General features: G+C 42.4%; 1 protein-coding gene across 1 annotated transcript in view; it reads right to left on the bottom strand.

The window, feature by feature from the left end:
- ADAMTSL3 (ADAMTS like 3) overlaps positions 1-23085 on the bottom strand; it is a 412023-nt gene that overhangs the window by 268999 nt on the left and 119939 nt on the right.

Here is a 23085-nt window from a genome sequence, read left to right as displayed (position 1 = left end):
GAAGACTGAGGCCTGATGGAAATTTCCGGGTTCCAACTTCCAACACTATTGTGCACTAAATGCAAGTATAATTGTGTGTGTGTAGCTTTGCTGGGATCATTTTCAAAGCAAACCTATATGCTAAGTTTGCTTGGAAACATAGAAATGATGGCAGAAGACCAAACAGCCCATCCAGTCTGCCCAGCAAGCTTCGCACTTTTTTTTTTCTCATACTTATCTGTTACTCTTGGCTCTTAGTAACCTTTTGGTTCTATTTCCCTTCCACCCCCACCGTTAATGCAGAGAGCAGTGTTGGAGCTGCATCTAAGAGAAATATCTACCTTAATTAGTTAGGGGTAGTAACCGCCGCAATAAGCAAGCTACACCCATGCTGATTTGTTTACCCAGACTATGTAATTCAGTCCTTGTTGGTTGTTGTCTGTATATAGATCCACTTTTCTTCATTCCCCCTGCCGTTGAAGCAGAAAGTTATGCTGGATATGCATTGAAAGTGAAGTATCAGACTTTCTCCCCTGCCGTTGAAGCAGAGAGCTATGCTGGATATGCATTGAAAATGAAGTATCAGGCTTATTTGGTTTGGGGTAGTAACCGCCGTAACAAGCAAGCTACTCCCCGCTTTTTTGTGAATGCAAATCCTTTTTTCCACATTCATTCACGTCCTCTAGACTTTATGGATCCACAGTGTTTATCCCACGCCCCTTTGAAGTCCTTCACAGTTCTGGTCTTCACCACTTGGCCTAACCTGAGTACAGAACCTGAAAATTGGCCTAACCTGAGTACAGAACAGCCGGCAAATGTAAAAAATCCCCCCCTGAACAACTCATAAAGCATGTAAGGGTCTATCAATTATACACAAGGGTCTACTAATTACATCGATAGATACAACTATCATTGTCTCTGCTGGTTTCACATTAACACAATTCATTGCCAGAGACTCCTGTTACTGACCAGGATGAGTCTGGTGAGCCAGAGGTGCAGCAGCAGAACGAGCAGAAAATGGGAAAAAAAAAAAGCCAAGCTGAAATTGGCAATGATGAGCAGTGTGGACTGAAAAATGAAAACCAAGAAGCAGCTTTTGAAACCTCCTGTGTTCCCCCAGGATATTTTGATTGATCAGTATGCCAGTTCTTGGCAGTAACACGGCAGTAATATTTTTGATAAGATGGTCTGTTTTTGACTAGTTCGCCAGTGTCTAAGTGCAAACAGTGGAATATTTTCTGGCCTCTTTTGACTTTTAGTCCGTCTCACAGAAGAATCCCCAGCCTTGTTCCAACTTCCCCCTTAACATACGAAACGAGGGCAGGGAATTAGAGCAGGTATCCTAAACATTCAGGAGGAATGAAAAGAAGAACATGCATCCCGTGCAATCGGTAATACAGCATAAATCTAACCCAAATGAAGTGCTTAACCATCAGTAACCCAGAGCAGGATGATGAGAATCCAGAGCTGCAAGGGCTTCGGAAATGCCACACACTTCAGGAAAGTGTAAATAAAGAAAACAAGTGAGAAACGCCACACTACACCAAAATACCACCAAGGAGCCGTGAAAGCCAGGGTTCACCTAAGATCAGATGCAGTTATTTAGTATTCCAAATAAAACCGTGCAGAAGAAACCTCTCTCAGAATCTCTCAGGGCTTCTTGCTACATTCTAAAGACATCCAGCTGGAATCTACTGAAAACAAAATATCTGACAGCTTGTTTTTCCATTTTATTATCCGCTGCATCTCCAAGCATTTGTCTACTGTTACTTAGGGCCTGATTTACTAAACCGTTTTTTCCCCATAGATGCAGAACTGGAAGAAAGCCTTACTACATCAGCCTCCATGAGCACTGCTAGGTGCGTTTGAGCAATGCTTTCTTGTTGATGACATGCAAATTTGATGTGCTTAATCGTTCAAGTTCCGCAGTTAAATGAAACTTCCAGAAACCTGCTATGGTGCAGATGATACTTTTCACTAAGCTAATACAATGTGACTAATTTTCCAAAAGTTCCCTTCCTCAAGTTACTGCAAAACGAGCCAAGGACCAAGTTGCCTACTTGCACAAGAAAACTGTTCGTTGGATTACAATATTACAGGCTGTTTCAAAAAGTAGTCTCGCAGAAGAATAAATGTTTCATTTTATGGTTAATTAACTGACGGTGAAGAGAAAAACCAAGGGGATTCGATCTTCCGCTCTCTCCACCACTCCACCTCAGCTCGTGCTGGTCGCCCTCCGTGTGCCTCTGCAGTGGGATGGAGACAAAGAGATGAGAAAGATGGCGACAGAAATCCCAGTGAAGTTCAGCGCATATTTTTTTCCCTCACATCTTATTACATTAGGCTCTGGGAGTTGGGGAGAGAGTCAAAAACAATTTTATGATGCACTATAATCCTACACTTCCACCTTACGCTCAGAGTCAGGGCTTCCATTAGGCAAACTAGGCGATCGCCTACAGCACCAAGATTTGGGGGAGGGAGGGGGGGGTGGCAAATCCTGCCAGCGTGAGATCCAGAGGGATGCTGTACCAGAGCTCATACCGTTAAAGAAGGGAGCACTGTACTGGATCTACTGCCACCGGTAGAAGGAAGCATTGTGCTGCAGCTGCCGCCAATAGCTAAGGTGAGTGGGAGGGGCGCCAGAGATACTTACACTGGACCTACCACTGGCTCTACATATTAGGGATGCAGACAACTGTTTAATGGTTAACGATATCAGTGACCCAAGAATTTCAGAGTCCTGTACGAGGAGTGCGTCAGGTGAGCACTGCATAAGCAGATGGGAGACTTGACAGATGATTTATGGCTGCTGCAACTTCACATAGACAGGATAGAGGTGAGAGAAGGGGGCGAGGGTCCGAACCCTAGGCCTGACAGATATAGTCCAGACAGGAGCAGCAGCGGCGGCCAAGCTGCCTTGTTTCCAAAGACTCCCGCCAAGAAATTACCCATATTCTGCCCAGAAAGCGGGCGCTGGTAGGATGGCACAGAACAGGAGACAGCAGAGTGTGGTGTCAGAGCAGAGCCAAAAAACTGAAGCCCAGCAACGAGGTGTAAGAAGAAAAGCAGCACCTGCTCTTGGAGCTGAGCGCGCACGAGTATTCACGGAGGGTGCACGAGCATTGTGGTAATATTACCATGGCTGACTGGCCTTAGTCTACTCCCTCCCCCACAAAAAAAAAAAAAGAAGAAGCAGAAATAAAAATGCATCATTCCCATTCAAGAAACAGTATGGTAGCAACTATGTATTTATTTATTTTTTTTAAAAACCTTTTCTATACTGCCTATTCAGTACGCAGGTCTAAGCGGTTTACTAAATTTAACATACGTAATTAAAATCTGACATATAAAAAAAGTCATAAAGGAAAAATAAAAACTACACAAAAATTGTAAAACTATATAAATTAAAAACAAACATACAATAACATATAAACTTGAAAATTAAACAGTGAGACAGGGAGAAAGTGACTGTCATGGCTGAGGTTCAGTGAAGACTAATGAACAAAGTTAAGTTTTTATGGCCTTTTTAAAATTCTTGTGTGTTTGTAAGAAGTCGTATGGAATTTGGTAATGAGTTCCACAGTATGGGGCCTGCCACAGAGAAAGTGTGTTTATGGGTAATGTCTAGCCTTGCTATTTTGATATTTGGTATCTGTAGGTAGTTTTGAATCAAGAGAGCATAGGTGGCGCGGAGGTTGATAGAGACGCAGGGAGGAACATAACCACACAATGATGTATTATGGATCAGATTGTGAATAATGGATAGAATCTTGTAATGAATGCGTTGACGTAACCAGTGGAGAATTTTTAGGACTGGAGTAACGTGATCTTTTCGATTTGTATTGGTTAGTTAGCAGGCTGCTTCATTCTGGACTAGCTGGAGAGGACGCCCCCTAGTAGAAAGACTAGGGGGCACTCCATGAAGTTAGCATGGGGCACATTTAAAACTAATCGGAGAAAGTTCTTTTTTACTCAACGCACAATTAAACTCTGGAATTTGTTGCCAGAGAATGTGGTTAGTGCAGTTAGTATAGCTGTGTGTAAAATATGATTGGATAAGTTCTTGGAGGAGAAGTCCATTACCTGCTATTAAGTTCACTTAGAGAATAGCCACTGCCATTAGCAATGGTTACATGGAATAGACTTAGTTTTTGGGTAATTGCCAGGTTCTTATGGCCTGGATTGGCCACTGTTGGAAACAGTATGCTGGGCTTGATGGACCCTTGGTCTGACCCAGTATGGCATTTTCTTATGTTCTTATGTTCTTAATGTGTTAGCAGGAAGACCTAAACAGAGCGAGCTGCAGTAGTCTAAACCGTCTATGCTGGTTTCTAGGTTTATGTTTTAACATGTTGTAATCCACCTCAAACAAATACTTTGGTAAGAGTGCAGAATATTAAGAATTTGTAAATAAAATAAATAAGATTGCTGCTGTCACATTTTCTAGTAAACAGCTCGCTGTTCTTTTAATGGTAACAATGCATTTGTTAAATATACAAACGACTGCGTCCTGAAACACGTACCATAATGCACTTTAATGCAGAGAATATGAAACAAATCTCTACCCACCGAACTCCGCCTTGAGCCTTGCACTTTCAAATTCAAGAAAAAGCTAAAGACCTGGCTCTTCAAACAGGCAATACCCATCTTAGGTCGCTCCTACCCCTGCTCTAAAATCACTGTGACGTTATTTACTCTTTTAGTTAGAACTCCTATTTCCCTCCTTGTTAACGTCTACTCTTTTATTGGTTATCGCATTCCCTTATCATTGTATTTTCTCTTAGTTTGATGTAAACCAATATGATGTAACCACCAATATCGGTATAAAAAAGAAGCTGTTAAATAAATAAACAAATATATATATAAATAAATAAATAGATAAAGTGACTCCAGCAAGCCTTCCTTATCCTCATTCTAACACATTTTTATTTTCGTCAAAAGACTTTAAAATATCTCTGAATGTATTTGGCCAGAGTTGTTTTGAAAATTTCTCCCAGGACTTACTCACCAGGATAGAATGCTCTTGCCAAGTCCTCCCGCAATCACCACTCCCGTCCCACTCCCCACCCCCACCCAACTATTTCGGTTTTCCTTGGGAGGGCAGCTGGAGTTCATAGTGAGTGCATTTCTTCCCTAGCACGTGCACCCCTCCACCACCCCAACCCCATGCAGCTCTCTCTCTCTCTCTCTCTCCTCCCCCACTCCCTATCTCTTCCAGGTAGAGTCCTCGTTCCTCTCCCTCTCACTCATCTTCCCTCCTCGGCGCTTTCTCCTCCTCTACCCTCCCTCCCTTCTCACACTCCTTTATCCCCCCCAAGTCCCCACCTGCTACAGCCCTGTCTGTTCTCCCAGACCCCAAATGGATCAAAGCCTCTGCCACCTTCTCCCGGGATACTGATCAGGGCCAAAGATGCTGCCAACAGAAAACACTCCTTCGCCCCGAGTGAGCGGACTTTTCAAACCTTGCTCATGGCCAACAGCCCTATAACCTGTAGGTAGGGACTTGCAAACAATTTACATTTCAACCCGGTTTGAGTTCATGGTGAAAAAAGAACTCACATTCCCCCCAATTCCACTAGGAAAATGCAAATGATTATTCTGAGTGAATCTGGATTAAAATTCGAATGGGGTAAAAAAAAAAAAAAAAATCCAATGAAATCTGCCTCACATTTTCTGAAGGTCTGAAGAGAATTTCCAAATGGTCAATACATAATCTGAAAAAATCATAGCTAATTAAGAAAATGTCAGTTTCCTGGACTTCAGGGAAGGACACAGCCTATGCTCTTCATCCCTTCATCTTTCCTCACGTGATCAGTGCAATCCTTATGTTATTCAAAGAGGTCAGCGACGGATAAGCAGCTGTAGGGAGGGTCACAGAAGAGCATGCCGTCAACATTTCTGTCCAAGTCATTCACGGGTTTTGTCGGGAGCTCAGACTTCAGCGGATCTACCCTAGGACCTCCATAGGCCTAGTTTAATTGTGATAAAGTGATTCGTTAATAGATAAGACCACATTAGGATGTCTGCAGTAACAGAGGGAGGAAAAAAGAAAGACATGCCACTGTCATAAGAAGGAAAAAAGGAAAACAGAATCCTTCGTAAAAAGGCTTCTTCTCCGTGCTAAAGCAATCTCCTTTCTGTTCTAAACATTGCTTTCTTTTATTGCTAATTTAAAACATTCACATTCAAGCTTCCATTCAGCAAACCAAAAGAATTGTTGGTAAATTCCTCAACAACTGTGCCAACCCACAGTCCTCCTTTTACCTTTTTTTCTTTCTTAATTTTCTTTTATTTTTAACCTTCCTTTTAGCAGAACAGTAGAAAAAATTAAAAGTCTGGCGTGCCCTGCTCTTAAATTCTGACATCATGCAGAGGTAAACACTCTCACAGATGTTTTCTAAATATGAAAAAAATATATATATATGCTGTTTAAATAGTTGAGCTTAATACATTTAGCAAGCACACTAGTGACTTCACATGCTCCGAAAAAGGCTATTTTCAGACCCGTTTTCTTTTCTCCGAGGCACTAAAACTAAAAGTGTAGCACCAGGCAGTGGGCACCAAAGTACTTACCCTCCCTGCATTCCTTAAAATACCCTCTTTACCCCTGAACACCATTGGTGAATCTGTTTCCCTTGCATACTGCACTCCAATGCAAAAGTCAGCTCACAAGTGAAATAAAATCCTGAGCTGCCGGGCACCTGTGTGCGCGGGGCAGAGGGAGGCAGGGCTATTTCTGTAGCATAATGAACTGAGCCTTGATCTGTACGTTTATGGGTAAGCTGCAGTTTGTCTGCTTCAGGCAAAAGGTCTGTGGGTACTTTTTACCTGCAGAAACTTTGCATCAGGTTTCAGAGAGAAAGTAAGTGCATGCCTGCTTCCCCTTTGACATGGCACCATGGGTACCACCTTGCCTTCTCTGGGGGGGTAGATTCTGCAAGGATAATACTGCATGATGGGATCTCATCCAAAACACGGACCCGGGACCACCTCCCCTAAATGCAACCGAAAGCACTTGTGTCTTGTGGAACGCCGCATTAAGGGAAAGTAATTTTCAGATGGGCCAGCCTGCGTGCATAAATTTCTGTCAGCATGCAAAACGCGTTGGAAATTGCCCTCTTACTTTACTAGTGGATAACAAGGTTTTCAATAGATATCTCGGACGAGAGGTCTCTCACGGAAATAATTCGGCACTGCCAAGCCCCTAATACATAATGCTGCAAAGCAGCGGCACATAAAATCAACAGTCGCTTTCTCTCTGCCTTCACCCCGACCCTCTGACCCATCTGGTACCTTCAAAATCCTTTCTGCCAGGACTGCAGGGCGGTTGAGCGATCCCGGCCACTTGCAGTCTTGCTGCGATGGCGAGGCCGCAAGCATAAGCTACCGGGGGGGGGGGGGGGGGGGGCATTCTAATGGAAGGGTGCGGGACTGGGGGGGAGGAGGAGAGAAAGAAATCACTGACCAACATGGCACTTCTAGGTTTTTTTTAAACCTCACCATGGAGGGGGGCAGGGAGCAGCTGGCAGGGCAGCTCTTTTAATTACTGAGTGGGGCTACGGGAACCGGGACGCAAGCCCACGCCCCACTTCTATTTCTATCCCCCCACTGAGCCACTGAAGTGGCTATATTCTTTTTGTTTGAATATAGCCAGATACATTTTGTGTTATCTGGTCACACAAGGCCAGATAACTTTAGGCCTGCTCTAGGGGAACGCCCACAGTTGGCTGAAAAACTTACCAGGCTTGTCTTCTAATACTGGAATTGGCTGGAGAAGTTACCTGGCCAACTCATCCCTCCCCCCAGAACACCCCCATGACTTATCCAGCTAAACGTTAGCCAGGTAAGTGCCCCAGTATTTAAAAAGCTGCCATTCAGCTGAATAAACTTGTGAGTTATCCAGCTAAATGGCTATGAATTTTGAACTCCATAGGCCGAACCTTACCTAGGATCTCCAAGTGCATTTTTCTTAACCATAAATGTTCTGCCTCTGCTTTTGAGGGGGGATAAAAACTTTAGGGGTCAATTTTAAAACCCGCGTCCATGCGTGCGCGGTTCCCGGCCCGCGTACACGGATGCGCCAATTTTAATATCGGTGGGAGCATGTGCGGGCGGGTGTCCTCTGACGTGCACAACGGGGGGGGGGAGGGGGATTTTCTAAACAAATGTGCGGTGATGCAACAGTTCCCTCCCAGTCTGTATCGCCCCCTAACTGCCCTTCAGACCTTTTCCCTTCTCCTCCCTGACCCCTACCTAACTAGTTTACATTTTTTTTGTTTTCATATTTACTGCTCCTTTGCAGCAGAAGTAACTTCGGCGCGCCGCCTGTCTGCCGGCGCATGCTTCCCTGGAACAAGGCCTAATGGCAGCTGTCCCGGTCAGCCCCCGTCCTTCCCCCTCCCTTAACATTGGACTTTGTTGTCCTTGACATGGCAGGCGCAATCCAGCTTCAGGGCTAAATATTTATTTATTTATTTATTTATTTATTTATTTAAATTCTTTTAATATACAGATGGCAAGAGTTCCCCTTTCCATAATCTCACCTACACTGAAATTAAATACAATAACTTTGTTTGTGCAGCATAAAATAGGCAGTCATGTGTGAATGTCCTCCTACAATATATGTCTAATGATGTGAACAAACGCTAGCATCTGTTATAACACCTAGGGAGGACATGCTGATTACATCCTGACCTAAGTCACCAGCGGGCCTGCTCTCAAACCTTCCAGGTTCACCCCTGGGTTGGAGAGGTTTGCTAGCCCTTGTGAGATGTCAGCCTCCTTAAACCTGGCCTGAAGGCATTCACGCTACCAGGGCAAGCTCTCTCAGCCAGACCATCCATATAACTGAGCAACCTAGAGTTTGCCTCCAGTTCCCACAGCTGAGCTGGTTCTCAGCAAGCTGATTCACAAAGGCCGTGACTTCCTGACTGACTGCTGAAAAGTCTCCTTTTATGAGGATGGCAGGATTAAAAATGGCATGGCAGTTCCCTTCAATTCTTATTTTTATCTAAAAAAAAGAAGGGAAGGCAGAGGAAAACGAAAATAAGAAAAGCTTTTAATCTAAAAGAGAACACTGTTTTACTCTCTTAGGAAAACAAAGAAACAAAGAATGGTTAAGGATCAATATTTGTCTTTAAAGCAGTGGCATGAGGTTTTGGGCGGAGGATAGGAAGGGGGAGGATGGGCTGTCATAATACTGAGGTCTTTTACAAGAGTTCAGCAATTCAGCCCGAGCAAGAAGTGACTGAAGACACATCCACCCACTGCCTAGAAGGCAGAGAAAAAGAGGTTACAGTTTCCAAGGACAAAATAAAGAAGAGAGCATTACTGTGGTAGAACACAAACCAGATACTATTACAGCTTCTGCTGTTATCACAATCAAATCAAAGACTGAAGATTTCAAGAATGAGGACATTGTGACTGCTGGGGGGGGGGGGGGGGATGTTTTTTTTTTATCAGTCCTGCTGCAAAAATAGGTACAGGCCAGGCCCTGGCCTACTCAGCTGGGCCAGAGCCAGAACCTGGAACTATTTTTGCAGTAAGAGGAGGGGCAGAAGGATCTGGGCCCTCAGGCTTCTGTTAGTGGGAGGCGAGGGGGTTAAAGGGCGAGGGGGTTAAAGGGCCTCCAGGAAACTGTTTCAAGTTTTTTTGTTCTGGAGCTTTTTTTTTTTATTTTTAATGTTGGTTTTTTTTTCAATTCAGCAAACAAACCAAACTGAATAAAAACATTTAATGAACCAAAAAAATTAACCAAAACAAAAATGTTCAGCATGCACATCCCTATTCTATATAAGTGTTATGTTAATATTTACATACCAACTTCCCCAAACTGAGGTTTAACCCAAGGTGGTTTACAATATAATACAATAATGCATCAATAATTTTCACCACTCTCCTGTTTCTGAGCAATTATGGTCTAAGATTCATTTGAATTAAATGCTTATTGTAGGGGATTTTTAACCTACAGGTTGATGCAAATCCATTGTCTGCTGACTGTGAGTGTTTTGGAAGATGTGGCCTCACGCAGGTGGAAGCGAATTTCTGCCAACCAGGGTCATACCTTGGATTTGATTTTTGTTAATTCATCCTTAATGGGCAGTTGGTCTTTTAACTTAAATTCTAAATTGGTGCCATAGTCTGATCATTTTTTATTTCTTTCCAGTATCCAGATGTAAGATTGATGATGCTGAAAAATCATTTTACTTGGCATAAGTTCAGGCTGCTGGTAATGACTCAAAGGAGCTTTTTAGGATTGCTCGAGTTTAACTACTCTCTCTAATGGAATTTCATCTAGCCAGACACCTGTAATTAGGTGTGAAGAGTTCATATTTTTGTCATCCAAAATATCTAAAATTGTAATCTCTTTCTCAGCTAGTTTTTAAGACTTGCCTGAAAAGGCTGAGGTCAGGTGGTAAGATTTGGATGTGGGCTCTCAGACCGATGTCTCCAATGCTGTTTCATCATTGAATCTGGCTTTTTATCCTTTGAATCCTTGGAAGATAGCTATTTTAAAAGCTGCGAAGGATGTCATTGAGTTCTCCTCCTATCTTGATCACTTAGGAGGAGGAGGACAGACCTCAATTACATCACTGTCATTGTCACTGGACTCGGCTAAAGGTCTAAGCCAATGTCAAAATACTGATGCCGGAGGATCTAAATATGGATAACATGGAGGAGAGGAGAGACAGGGGAGATATGATACAGATGTTTAAATACCTGAAAGGATTTAATGATGCACATGAATCAAACCCTTTTCTGATGGAAAGGAAGCTGCAGAACTAGGGGGTCAGGATATGAAACCCCCAAGGAGGCAGACTCAGGACCAACATCAGGAAATATTTCTTCACGGAAAGAGTGATGGATGCATGGAATGCCCTGCCGGAAGAGGCGGTGAAGACGAGAATGGTAATGGAATTCAAAAGGGTGTTGGAGAAAGAGAGGATCCCTAGTGGCTAAAGGATACAGATGAAGAAAAGAGGTAGCCTGTGTTAACCTGCACCGAGTGGCAGTTATTATTATCCTAAGAAAAATGAAATAAATAAAATGTTAAAAAAAAAAAAAAAAAAAAGCAGCCAAAACTTGCTGGGCAGACTGAATGGACCACTCGGGTCATTTTCTGCTGTCATGTTACTATGAAGCTATGATAAACAACTTTTATTGTGCCAAATATTTCACAGATATCTCCTTTTACAATAGTTGCTATTCCGCAAAACATGAATGTATTTTTCACGCATTTGGGTAAATCAAATCCTTAACTTCCTCAGTGACAGGGGGAAGATAGCTGAAAACAAGCAGCCTTCTGGAATTACAGCATACGGCGCAGTGCCCCACATTCTAAGCAGAGCAATTCATGCTGACAACGAAAAGTGAAATTCAGGCCTTTCCTGGATTACTATTTTAGGCATTTTGCATAAAGAAGAAAAAAAGTTTACTCTCCAGACACTACTTTAAAATAGGATTTGTCCCTCCAAAAGGCTTTAAACCTATACAATTTCAATTCTCTTGCCAACCTAGCTAAACAGTATCTGGATGTATTTGTACCGGTGCTCACACGCCAAATCTGTATTTGGAAACTGTATTCTTGTTAGAGTGATGGAAGGAATTTTGCTTTAAGAAAAACAGTTAATAACTATAAAAACCACAAGATAAATCTTACTCCTGCAAAATCTTTGAAGGAAAAGTAAAATGTGCATCCTGATGCTGGCATTTACAGCACGAGCTAAATGTTGTGTGAAAATCTACGACCCCCAGTGTCAACAATCACAGCAGTGTTTTATGATGCTGAGTAGATCACAGTAAAACAGCGCTCCTTCCCAGTTCAATGCAAAAAGTGATAATGGCAGAGTTTAAGGCAACTGAAGAATTCTCCTATCCAAGTTGCGTTGTTGCCTGGGAATACAAAACACAAAAGGTTTCAGAGCACAGGTCTTCTCATCCTGCTGTTGTGTGCCAGGTCACCCTGACAAATTTTTCCACTTCATACTGATTTATTTGCTAAGAAACTGCAGTCAATAAATTCTGGCTGTATTAACAAGTGCATTGAGTTGGGTTTTTTTGTTTTTTTTTAGGGGGGGCACACGAGGTGCAATCCAGCTAATCTTAAACACGTCCAGTCTTGTCATTGTGCCACCGTTTTAATCTTGGCTTCTGAAATGACTTTCTTCGTGTCCTCTAAGGGTAAGAGTATCCTACCATTCCGGCTCCATACGGCACGCGCTGCCTGAACTGTGTTCACATGAAGGGAAAAGCGGATAACACAGTTCAAAGTCTATGGTAGGTACTAAAATGAACATTGTTCCACCGAAGCAAGCAGTTTCAGCAAAAACAACCCCATCCCATTCCCACCTAAGGGTCTGTTTCTTTCACTTCTGGGTTGTTGTTTCTTTTTCCCCCCTCTTTCCTTCTTGTTAGGACCTGGCTCGCACCACGTTGTGAGGAGTTTCTAAGGCTTCCCCTGCTTTCCTGCCTGTTTCAAACCCTCCCCCCCCTTCCATAATGGCCCCAATTTGTCAGAGCTTTCAGGAGAGCTTAGAACAGGGAAGAAAGAAATGTTGCAAGCCAGCGAGTGGAATTCCGGGGTCAGGCAGAGACAGCCGGTACGAAAACTTATGCCATTTTAAAATTAGACGAAAGGGGAAGCTGGCAAGGTGGCAATTGCAGAACGAGAGCCAGAAAGGAACATTGAGCCCTTCCCTGCTGTGCGCTAGAGGTCAAGAATCATCTATCCACCGACTGGTTAGATAAGGTGCCCTGTGAGTCAGTTCTGTTTCATGCACCATTCTATAGAGATTGACCACCATGTATTACAAAGAATTAAACTAAGAATTCTTCTCAACTTTCTCTTAAAAAAACAAAAAAAGTCCCTTTGTTCTATGCCTAGCTCTTCTAGCACTGATATTGGAATGGGGTCAGCGAGGCCGATTTCAGGTTGCTCTTAATAATCTGGGGGTCAGGCCTGGCCTTGGACTGCTCTGCAGGGGAGGGGGATGGGCTTGGTTCTTTTGGTTAGAGCCATTAGGGGAGAGGGCTGGATTCAGCGGCGGATTCACGATGTCAGACCTGCCCGGGTATTCGCCGCCCAGGCCGGCCCGGGACACATCGCGTGGTCTGCCGAGCGCGGCTCTGTCACGGCCGCGCACGGCAGACCCCGTGACTGGAGCGACCGGCCCACCGGGGGGGATGCCCGATCCCCCCGATAGGCCAGTCCGCCCCTGGCTGGATTCCTTGTTACTACGGGGTATTCAAATCGAGCTGAAGAAAAATTCTTCACCTGATTGGCTTGGCCCCAGAGGAGCAAGGGAAAAGTGGTCCCTTGGTAGCGGCATAAAGGAAGGAAGGGTGCGTGTTCTCCTGCCCTTTCTGCTGCAGCCTGCCCTGGCCAGCTGTTTGCCTCCACCCACCTGTAACGTTCTGAATGGCTGTGGAACAGCCCGGGACCGGCCACGCATCACCCCCAACTCCCCATGCCACAATGTGACCGAGGCGCCGTCCTGCCAAGTTCCCAGGGCCTCCTAGGCGGGTGTGCGGCGCGGAGCCTCTTAAAGTCCCTGCAGTGGGAGACCCATCAGCTGGCGCTCTGTGATGATGTCAGCAACCCAGCTATTTAAATCATAGCCGCGCCCCCCAGCTTTGCCTCATCAACAGGTCCTCCAGCAGCTTTGTAGTGCATGTTGCTTCCTGTGGGCCTCGTTTCCTTATTGCCTTGCTTCATTGTTACTCTGCCTGTCTTGCCTCGCTGTTACCTTGGCTGCCTTGCCTGATAATAAGAACATAAGGAATTGCCTTACTGGATCACAAGACAAGTCCAGCAAGCCTAGCATCCTGTTTCTAACAGTGGCCAATCCAGGTTACAAGTATCCAAACATTACAAAGATCCCATGCTACTCATGCTGATAATAAGCAGTGGCTATTCCCTAAGTCAACATGATTGATAGCAGTTTATGGACTTCTCCCCTAGGAGAAGTCCATAAACCTCATTGTTACCTTGTCTTGCCTTGTCTCGCTGTTACCTTGTCCTGTCTTGTCCTGCTTGTGTCTGATCCCCAGTGCTTTGTCTTGTCGGTCCACCTCTTTCTGACTCCGATTTCAGACTCTTGCTATGGATATTGACTACTCTTCTGGACTGCCACCTGCCCTGACCCCAGCTTGGACCTCAACCTGCCTGCTTGCCACCTGCCCCAACCTTGGCCTGGACCCAGATACCATTTGCTCACTGCCTGCCCTGTCCGCTGCCCAAGACTTGACTACGTCTGACCACTCCTTACAGGACTCTCGTCTAAGCCCTGCCAGCCCCTAGAACCCTAGCTCAACCTGCGGGGAACAGGTGAAACCCCTGATCCAGTCTTAGTAACAGTCTATCCACCAACTGTCAGCATCGGCCAGGTAGGTTCGCCTGCTAGGCTGTGTCAATCATAACACAGCCCAAGGGCTCACATCTGTGACGCCACCCTCTGTATTTTCTGTGGTTATCTGTTTGTTAGGGGGTTGATTGTCACAGCTGGCAGGGTTTTGGAATACCCAAGCATGTTTTGGGAGCAGGGTGGTGTCGACAGATTGGCCAAGTGGCTGTATAGTTGATTCAGGAGGCCCTATGTGGATTTGATGTGATTCAATTCAGTCACATCAATGCGGGCCCCTTACAAGGATGCGTTGGGGACCTCCTATTGTGGCGATGAACACTGTCAGGTGTCTACAGATCAGGATGGCCAGGGGCAGTGCAATCTACTGAGGTGTGGCAGATGTCCCCTGGGGCATGTTTGGAATTAGTAATCATTTGCTTGGGAAAATTGTTGGTGTTGTTTTTTCTATTAAAGTTGTAGTCTTGTTGATTTCCAATCATTTTGTCTGTGGCTATTTGAATTGGAGTGGGAGCAGATGCAGGGAGAGGCCAGCAGGTCCTGGATGCCCATATTATGAATACTGACATATATACACATTTCTTGCATAATCCTAATTTTATGGATGACAAGCTAGTTTCTACTCAATTTCTTCTCAATCTATAGTATAAACAGAAAAGCACTTGAGCCTCTTAAAGTAAGAAATCTCAAATATCATGGGATGTTCTGAAATTTTATCAGAGAAAATATTTTTGAGAAACTATGATAGCTTACATGAGTATCCTAACTGTAAGAAACTGCTGGATTTGCAGTGCATCCACAAAACGTCATCTGAAAAGAGGTCTATGCTTTCTAGGAAGCTCACCTAACTCATCATTGAGTTATTCTTACATGACCCTGATAAAAACTTTCTCCGGGACCCAAAAAAGCTGCGAGAAATCTGCACTATTAGCACCCGTGTACTGGATTACGTTGGAAGAGAAAGCACATTTTCTGGAAGAATAACTCAAGCGTAGTGCTGCCTGCACACATTTACCTAAGCATGAGCTAACAATCAAGTACAAGCCTTGGGTAGAGAAGTTAGCTCTTAGCCTGGGTTTTTCTCTAAAAGGTCTGCAGCTGTTCTTTCAGTACGCTACTGTGAAATTCCAGCTGAAAGTGTCAAGTATAGTCTTTGTCACTTTTAATCTGAAGCTCCTCTTCCACGGAAGCACTGAAAACATTGCTAACCTAAAGTGCTACTCCATTTGGTATGACTGCTCATCATAAAGTCAAACAATGCACACTTACCGGTGCTGCAAACCTAAAACCAATTCTAATTCTTCTGGATTTGTAAATAACTTCATAAAGACTTTCTTGCTGCCTGATTATCTTTTTAGGGAATACCGCATCAGTTCACCAGTCAGAAGTGTGTGACACATAAGCCAATTATTTTTCTTTTTTTATAATAACCCACTAAGCTCTCTTTTTATAGTGTACACATTAGCTCTATGGTTCCCAAACTTGTCCTGGGGAACCCGTAGCCAGTCAGGTTTTCAGGAAATCCACAATGAATATGGGGAATAGGAGGCGTAGCCTAGTGGTTAGAGCAGTGGGCTACGAACCAGGAGCCCCTCCATTGCCTCAGGTACAAAACTTAGATTGTAAGCCCTCTGGGGATAGGGAAATACCTACAGTACCTGAATGCAAACCGAGGTGATATCTCAGATTGAATGTTGGTATATTAAAATAATAATAAATAAATAAATGAGGAAGATTTGCATGCACTGCCTCCATTACATGCAAATTTATCTCATTCATATTCATTGTGGATATGCTGAAAGCCTGACTAACCGGGGGTCCCCCAAGACAGGTTTGGGAACCACTGCATCAGAGTTTCAACAGGCTGTACAGGTTGCAGTGAAGCCTCTTCAGATGACACAAAATTGTTCAGAGTAGTTAAATCACAAGCAGATTGTGATAAATTGCAGGAAGACCTTGTGAGACTGGAAAATTGGGCATCCAAACGGCAGATGAAATTTAATGTGGATAAGTGCAAGGTGAGGCATATAGGGAAAAATAACCCATGCTATAATTACACGATGTTGGGTTCCATATTAGGTGCTACAACCCAAGAAAGAGATCTAGGTGTCATAGAGGATAACACATTGAAATCGTCGGTTCAGTGTGCTGCGGCAGTCAAAAAAGCAAACAGAATGTTGGGAATTATTAGAAAAGGAATGATGAATAAAACGGAAAATGTCATAATGCCTCTGTATCGCTCCATGGTGAGACCGCACCTTGAATACTGTGTACAATTCTGGTCGCCGCATCTCAAAAAAGATATAATTGCGATGGAGAAGGTACAGAGAAGGGCTACCAAAATGATAAGGGGAATGGAACAACTCCCCTATGAGGAAAGACTAAAGAGGTTAGGACTTTTCAGCTTGGAGAAGAGACGACTGAGGGGGGATATGATAGAGGTGTTTAAAATCATGAGAGGTCTAGAACGGGTAGATGTGAATCGGTTATTTACTCTTTCGGATAGTAGAAAGACTAGGGTACACGCCATGAAGTTAGCATGGGGCACATTTAAAACTAATCGGAGAAAGTTCTTTTTTACTCAACGCACAATTAAACTCTGGAATTTGTTGCCAGAGAATGTGGTTCGTGCAGTTAGTATAGCTGTGTTTAAAAAAGGATTGGATAAGTTCTTGGAGGAGAAGTCCATTACCTGCTATTAAGTTCACTTAGAGAATAGCCACTGCCATTAGCAATGGTTACATGGAATAGACTTAGTTTTTGGGTTCTTGCAAGGTTCTTATGGCCTGGATTGGCCACTGTTGGAAACAGGATGCTGGGCTTGATGGACCCTTGGTCTGACCCAGTATGGCATTTTCTTATGTTCTTATGTTCTAGGATGGAAGCAGCAGTCATTCTGTCACTGCTTGTGCCATAGACTTGGAATCATTGAGCAAGGTTCAATGCTACTTTAGCTGTCATTATATATCTATATCTATATATTGCACTGCTGTTTGCCATATAGATTAGATTGCTTTCTAAGGCATTCTGGACCAGGGTGTTGAATAAATAGCAAAATAGATTTTAAAGTACATAAAGCTTCAAATCTAATTCCAACTTGCAACTAAAAAATAAACTGCTTCTTAAAAATCAAAGGGACAATAATCAAATAGCCCATGTAGATGGTACTTTTACTGCACGTACTTGCTGCTAATTTTCAAAGAGAAGCTATCTGGGTACTTTCTCTGAAAATTAGTGAGCATAAAGTATGTGTGCTAAAAGTGTCCATGTACTATGCACCAAAAATCTTCTCTGGACCATAGCTGCCCTGTTATTGTCCTTTCTAGCTCCTTCCTTTCACATCCAAACTACCTGAATGTGCCATTCACTTCTGCTATCTTGACTTTCTCTCATCTCAAACCGTTAGCCCATAAGAACATAAGAACATAAGAAATTGCCATACTGGGTCAGACCAAGGATCCATCAAGCCCAGCATCCTGTTTCCAACAAAGGCCAAAGCCAGGCCACAAGAACCTGGCAATTACCCAAACACTAAGAAGATCCCATGCTACTGATGCAATTAATAGCAGTGGCTATTCCCTAAGTCCGTTTGATTAATAGCAGGTAATGAACTTCTCCTCCAAGAACTTACATTTACCCGTTCTAGACCTCTCATGATTTTAAAGACCTCTATCATATCCAGTTCAACTCCATTTTGGCCCTCTACAGTTTACAAAATCTGTTCTTTCCAGTGACCTCTTTATGGCCAAGACCAAGGGCCTGTATTTAATTTTCTCCTTCCTGGACCTTATTGCTGCTTTTGACACGGTTGATTATTGTCTACGCCTTGCTGTACTGTATTTTTTGAGATTCTGCTCTAGCCTGGTTTTCTTCTTGCCTCTCCCATCATACTTCCACTGTATGCTCTAGTGGTTCTTCCTCCGCCACTATGCCACTATCAATTAGAAAACCTCAGGGTTCTGTCCTTGGCCCTCCTCTTCAGATCTCCTCCCATGACTATCAATTCCATTTTTATGCTGACGATTCTACCTCTTTACACCAGAACTTTCACCAAGAATCCAGTCCCAAATCTCAGTCTGGATGTTCTGCTGCCATCTTTTTCTCCATACCACTAAAGTATATTGTTTCTTCCTCTATAACATCGCTAAAATCCTGCCTTCCTTTCTGAGCCTCACCCACTATCTTATCACCTCCCGCTTAGACTATTGCAACTTGAACTATTGAACCATCTTTCTCCACTGCAATCTATTCAAAAATCAGTTGCATGACTTATTTTCCTTCAGTGTTGCTGTGACCATGTAACCCCTCTTCCCAGATCACTAAATTGGTTCCCCCATCCACTTCCACCCTACATACAGTTCAATCTTCTTTTCTCACCCACAAATGCATTCACTCGGCAGCTCCTCATTGCATGTCTTCTAATTATATCTCCCTTCACCCTTCCTCATGAATTCTGTCCATTGGGAAAGTCACTCCTATCTGTGCCTTTCTCCTCCACCGCCAGCTCCTGACTCTGTGCTTTCCACCTGGAGATACCATATGCTTGCAACAGATTTCCTGAGTTGCTACACCATATTTCCTCTCTGGCTGCATTCAAAGCCAGCCTAAATACCTTTGTGAGGCTGCTTTTAAATTCTAACCATTTCTCTACAATATATACACTTCTTATCGGCTCTTGTTTGTCGTGTATGCTTGTCTTGACTAGGCTGTAAGGGGCAAGGGCAGGGAGTGTCTATCTGTACAGCGCTGGGAATATCCAGCAGCACTTTAGAATGCTAAGTAATAGAAATAGTAGGGATAAAATAGCACATCCACATCTGACATTCTCATGCATGCACACGGTTTTCCTCCCCCCACCCAAGCACAGCCCCCAGGAATGCTTCTTTTTACACTGAGCAAAGGAGGGCCATTTTCACCCAGGCCAATTTACCCAGGTGAATGGCTTTGAAAATTGCCTTCCACAAGGCAGGCCCAGCTGGGCAGATACATGACTGGATATACTTGTATTTTAAATTATTGTAGCTTTTTTGTTTTTATATAAAATATATCGACTAAAAAATAATAATTTGTTTCATGCCAGATCTCTGTTAAACTCCCATTCCCTCCCCAAAAAAAGTGATACCCATGTCTCACTGATTGTTGACAAATATCAAAACCATTTTTCATTTGAGTGTTGGTTACAGGACAGCAAGGTTATTTTCTTTAGGCTGTACCGAGCACGGTGCATCAGAATTAAGGAGGGTAAAGAATTAAGGTAAAAACCCATGCATTAAGGGATATGCCTGCTGACTTGTTTCTAGTATACCTTTTTTTCAAATTCATTTGTCTCACAAATAGCATGTTTTAATTATATTTTTTGAGGGAAAAACAGGTCAAAAGATGAAATGAACCTCAGCAGATTATCCATATCTGCTGTCAAACCATAAATTTTGACTCACACAGCTCTCGTACCACCTAGAACAAGTCTATAAACCCTGCTGTACATGATTTATGCCCCAGTAAAAGCTTTCAATGAGCAGATCCTATCTACTCAAAGACTTGCAAAGTGAGTGGCATAGATTGATGCAATTCTCCCAATCTGCCTCCAATGCTATTTCTTTATCAAACCAGACCTCTCGTAAACTACCTTGAGAGATAAGGCTAAGGAGGCAAACCTCTGCTGCAGTTTCCTTCTCCTCCACATTCTACAGCTTAAATGCTTTCTTTAGGAGATGAAAACTATGCATAAAACAATATACTAATGATTTTGAATTAGCAAAGTGAAAAAAATATCTTTTCTATGGTCAATAGGCAGTTTTAATATGCAGCACACTAAATGCATTTGCCATATCCAACATTGTCAACTTCAATCCCTTTTTTTTTTTTTTTTTTTGCTGTAGGCCAAAAACTTGAATACCAAACTTATTAAGCTACAGCTTTGAATTAACCGCTATGTATAACATTCCAGATGTTATACCAGCTGAGAAAGGGCCCGCAGGCCATCTTTGGTCAATCTCTTAGTCATTTTCCTGCTTTTGCCAGGCACTTATCCAAAAATATGAGGAAAAGTGTTAAAAACAGATGTCAGAATTAATTACCTTGTATTGCGTCGGAATACAGAATTTTGCACCTTTCCATTTGCTTATGAAATATGATTGTCTTCAACAAACTCCAAGTTGGCTGAAATTAAAACTTAGAATGCATTAGACTTAATGGTTATGACTCTCTCCTGACAGCCATCAGGACGAGTGCATAAACATTCTAAAACATTTGTCCTTTTTTTTTTTTTCACTTACTAATAAAATAATTTTATTGTTGGCAGGGCTATTAAAAAGTCTGGTATTTATCGAGGCTAAAACATTAAAATATTAACAAGAATGAAAGACTATAATCCATTTGAAGCCCTTATGACATATATGCAAATAAAAGCAAGTTATTTCAACACCAACTCTTGGGGATAAAGAATAGATAGTTCCAAGCTTGATCTCCAGAAGTGGGAGATGCTGGTATGGCCTCCACATAGAGCATAGCCATTCCTACTCGGGGGCTTATCCCCCCAAATGATAACTGAAATTAGGCACCCACAGGAACAACTTGCTGGATCTTGCATTCAGCCCTGCCCAATTTTAATACCACATTGACTATTACATGGAAACATGGGCTCCAAGGACATGTAGACTGCAAACCCCACCTTGTCTATCCATTTTGCCTGACTCTATTTGATATGAGTCTAGTTTTACTTCCTTACCACTGAGGTTTATCTGTGTTTATCCCATGCTTTCCTGACTGCTATTCTCCTTTCCGTGCATCCAACACCCTCTCTGTGAAGAAATAATTTTTATGTTACTCCAGCGTTCACCTCATTGCAGCCTCTGGCTGTTCCACTGATGACAGAGGATCTGCTACCACTGCCCCCCAAATGTTTCTAGCCTTCCACACGCAAAATCATGGTGGGAAGCAGTAACATACTAAGCAAAAGTAATGCACATTTTCAAACATTATCACAGAGAAAGTAGTGGGGTTGACAAGTTAGTCCAGCTGAATAGACAGAAAATAAAACAAACAAACAAAAAATACTCTAAAGGGATATCTTTTTATTGGACTTATTTCTGAACACAAGACAGAAGTGAATCACAAAGTGCATTATAATGATAGTATAAAGAGGTAAGCTGGATGCGTTACAGTAATCAGAAGGTGCCAAACTGATATGCCAAACTTTGACATTTTATTCACAGAAGAGATGTTTCCATAAAAAATGCACAAAATGACCAGAAATGTGCAAAAACATCACAATATTGGCGTTTTGCACAATTTTTTTGTACAAACATCCCTTCTATGAAAACATTTGCAGCTTTGGGCCAGTTTCTGTAGTAAACTTTTGCATTTGGGTCGCTATATCCACCCATTTTAATTCATATATAATGAGCTGCTGTGAAGCAAAATCATATCAAGCAGCTCATTATTTATGAATTGTTTTAAAAACCAGTCCACAAAAACATCTTTGCATGCAGGGTTTCACAAAAAAAAAATATTTAACTACACCTGAGTGAAGTGTAGTTATCTTTTTCTGTTGTCATAGGAACTCACATTTGCGCACAAGTTTTCTACTCAGCTCATTTACATAGGTAGAAAACTTGAGTGAATGATGCTGCTAACCCCGTGGGAAATCCCATGAATAATTATTATACTGGCCTCATGGTATCTTTGGAAAAAAAACCAAACAACAGATCAGTGTTTAGTCCTTCCATATCAGTTCCATGGTGTCTGATCATTTTAACTTAAAAAAATCTTATGTTCCTGGATTGTTTTGAATTTCCCTTTTAATACCTTGAGATCGTTGATGCAGTGGTCTGCTTATGAAATTACAGGACATTCTTATGAAACTCAGCTGCAACATTTTCTGAACCATGGAACTGCAGACTAAGGAAATAGCATATGTAGAAAGTTATAGGTTTATTTAAAATTTCAGATAGGGCTGAGATGTCCAAAATGAGTTGTATTCATTAACAGAGTTATTGTTTCAATCCACTGTACTAGGAGTTAAGTCATTAGAGGAAAAAGAAAGCGTCAGAAAAAAATCAGGGTAAGAAAATTCATAAGAACATGTCAAGGTGAATTTAATGTCCAATGAAAAATCTATTGTACCAATGTATTTCTGCTTGGATTGCGTGATCCTGATTCACACACTGATATAAAGTATGAAGTGAGGTTTGCTGAAGAAATATTGCTTTATTATATTTAACAAGATATGGGTTAAAACTACAGTCAAACAACCAAAAATGGCCAATTTTTTCGAGCACACTGGAACTTGAAACAATATTGATTTATTTATTTTATTTATTTATTTGGACTCTTTTATATACCGAAGTATAGCAAGCTGCCTTCACTCCGGTTTACAGATTAACAACTTGTTACAGATATAGCATAATGTTAAACGTGAACAACAACAAATTACAGTTAAATCATAAAGCGATGGTGTACAAACAGGTGTTATAGTGTACGACCATCTAAACGGGAGTTACTGAGTATAAACAGTGTATATACAGAGAAAGATAAACATGTAACATAGAAACTTAAATGTATCATCGAGCATCGGTGTGTTTATAATTCTCTTGAATAGGTAAGGTAGGGGTTGAGAGGGAGAAAGGATTCTCGGGAGTCGGAGAGAGACATACTAAGATTAATCAAGGACACTAATTGGTGGTCAGAGGGTAAGTGAGAAATGTCGTGGACGGAGATCCCACAAGAAATTAGCTTGAGCAGAGTT

This window comes from Rhinatrema bivittatum, chromosome 13 (genome assembly GCF_901001135.1).
Source record: "Rhinatrema bivittatum chromosome 13, aRhiBiv1.1, whole genome shotgun sequence".
NCBI classification, from domain to species: domain Eukaryota; kingdom Metazoa; phylum Chordata; class Amphibia; order Gymnophiona; family Rhinatrematidae; genus Rhinatrema; species Rhinatrema bivittatum.
Note: the sequence above shows the minus strand (reverse complement) of the source record. Positions and strands in the feature narration are given on the sequence as shown.